Source organism: Oryza sativa, chromosome 2 (genome assembly GCF_034140825.1).
Source record: "Oryza sativa Japonica Group chromosome 2, ASM3414082v1".
Lineage (NCBI taxonomy): Eukaryota > Viridiplantae > Streptophyta > Magnoliopsida > Poales > Poaceae > Oryza > Oryza sativa.
In genome coordinates this window covers 31625232-31627961 of record NC_089036.1, presented here as the reverse complement: position 1 = coordinate 31627961, position 2730 = coordinate 31625232, and positions in this window count along the sequence as shown.

Genomic DNA, 2730 nt, shown 5'->3' with positions numbered 1-2730 from the left:
TCTATTGCTTCCTTGATAGATGTTGATGGTACTATAATCTTTGATCATGAGGGTAAAGCTCATGTGGCTTGGGATACTTTTAAAGGTAGAATGGGAGTTTCAAATTTTGTGTCTATGCCTTTTGATCTCTATTCTTTAATTACCCCTCAAAATGGTCTGGAAGTTCTTGAGGCTCCTTTTCCCAAATCCGAGATAGATAATCTTGTTAAGAATCTTCCAACTGATAGAGCTCCTGGGCCTGATGGTTTCAATGGACTTTTTATGAAGAAATGTTGGCCCATAATTTGTCATGATTATTATAATCTTTGTCAAGATTTTCATTCTGGGTCACTTGATTTAAACTCCTTGAACCACTCTTTTATCACTTTGGTCCCCAAAAAGTTGACCCCTGAAACCATAAATGATTACAGACCTATATCTCTCATGAGTATCTCTCTAAAGTTTTTGACAAAGTTGTTGGCAGATAGATTACAAAAGGTAATCCTTTCAGTCATTCATCAGAACTAGTATGGTTTTCTTAGAAGGCGGACCATACAAGATTGTCTTGCTTGGAACTTTGAATTTCTCCATCAATGTCATCATTCCAAAAGAGAGATAGTTTTGTTGAAATTAGACTTTGAGAAGGCTTTTGATACCATTGAGCATGAGGCCATTTTGCAAGTCATGAAGGTGATGGGGTTCACTGATAAGTGGTTGAATTGGATTCAGAAGATTTTCTCCTCTGCTTCTTCATCGGTTCTTCTTAATGGAGTACCTGGAAAAAATTTCCATTGTAAAAGGGGGGGGGGGGTTAGACAAGGTGATCCACTTTCCCCTCTTCTTTTTGTTTTAGGGGCTGATCTCTTGCAGACTATTCTCAATAGAGCTTTCTCTTTGGGGTTGCTCTCTAAGCCCTTTCCCTCAAATCAGGATCAGAATTTCCCTATGGTTCAATATGCAGATGATACTCTCCTTTATGCTAAGGCTAGTGGAAGAGAACTCTTTACTTTGAAAGCTTTGCTCCAATATTTTGCTCAAGGCACTGGTTTGAAAGTTAATTACCATAAATCCTGCTTAATTCCTATAAACATATCTGATGAAAAGGCTGATTTGCTGGCTGGAGTGTTTGGTTATAAGGTTGGTTCTCTTCCTTTTACTTATCTTGGGCTACCTTTGGGAACCACTAAGCCGAGGGTAATTGATTTTGCCCCTTTGGTTGATAGAGTTGAAAGAAGGTTGTCGGCAAATGCTGCTTTCCTCTCTTATGGTGATAGACTTACCTTGGTTAACACAGTTTTTTCCTCTCTGCCTACATATTATATGTGTACTCTTTTGTTGCCCAAGACTGTAATTGACAATATTGATAGAGCAAGAAAACATTGCTTGTGGAGAGGTTCAGAGGTAAACTCTAATAGAAAGTCGTTGGCTGCCTGGGATAAAGTATGCAAACCAAAGATGAAAGGAGGTCTTGGAGTCATTAACCTTTCAATCCAGAATCAGGCTTTACTCCTAAAGTTTCTTGATAAATTTTATAATAGGAGAAAGGTGCCTTGGGTTGACCTCATATGGAATTCTTACTACTCAGGTTGTGCCTCATTTTTCAACCTCAAAGGGTTCTTTTTGGTGGAGAGACATTTGTAAGTTGATGGATTTATTCAGAGGTATTGCCAAATGTTCCATGGGTAATGGTTATTCTTGTTGTTTTTGGGAGGATGTTTGGTCTGAAAATCCACCATTAACCTTTCTAATGCCTAGGCTGTATTCTTTTGCAAATGACAAATGTTTCTGTACATAAATATCTCTCGACTGATATGTCAGATAATTTGATTCTTCCTCTCTCACAGCAGGCTTATAATGAATATTTGGAACTGACCGAGTTTCTCAGCAACATCAACTTGTCTCATGAGAATGATGTTTGGTCTTACATTTGGGGTGGCCTTAAGTATACCTCCCAAAAATTCTATGCCCTCAATTTTAGATCACTGCAGCCTCCGAGGCATTTCCTCTGGTTATGGAAGAGTAAGGTTTCTCAAAGGTTAAGGTTTTTGGTTGGTTGCTTCTGATGGAAAAATTAAATACCAAATTTATGCTTGATCATAAGCACTGTGCCCCTCCCAATTGTGATCTCTTTTGTGTGCTTTGTCAACAGAGGTGTATTGAAACTCTTGTGCACCTCTTCTTTTGCTGTCCTTTTTCGGTAGCCTGCTGGAATCATATTGGCATCTCATGGGATTCTTCTCTCAATTTGGAGAGCATGCTTCTGTTGGCTAAAGCTCTTTATCTAGGAAAATGTTTTATGGAGAAATTTCTCTTAGGTGCTTGGAATATTTGGAAGCAAAGGAATGGGTTTATTTTTTTAGGATAAATTGCCTTTGTTCTCTTCTTGGAAGCAACTTCTTAAGGGAGATTTGCTTCTTTTGCTGTTTAGGCTCAATGCACAAGATCAAGATGTAGTCAGGGACTGGATCCGTCTGCTGTAATCTCTTTGTAATTTCATATTTTATTTTTATTAATAAAATTATTCTAACAGCGGGGCCCTCCCCTGCTGTGTTCTCTTCAAAAAAATTCTAATTAACGGAGTGCTCGATCTGTTGTTTTTATACTTTTATTGTCCGCACTTTGTAGGAAAATAACATTGGCGTTGTTCGGCTACCCTAGCTATAACAACAAGCCTGACAATAGTGCTCCGTGCCTTTTATAGCTGTAGGATAGCCGCAACAATGTCAACCGAACACTGCCAATCATCATTTC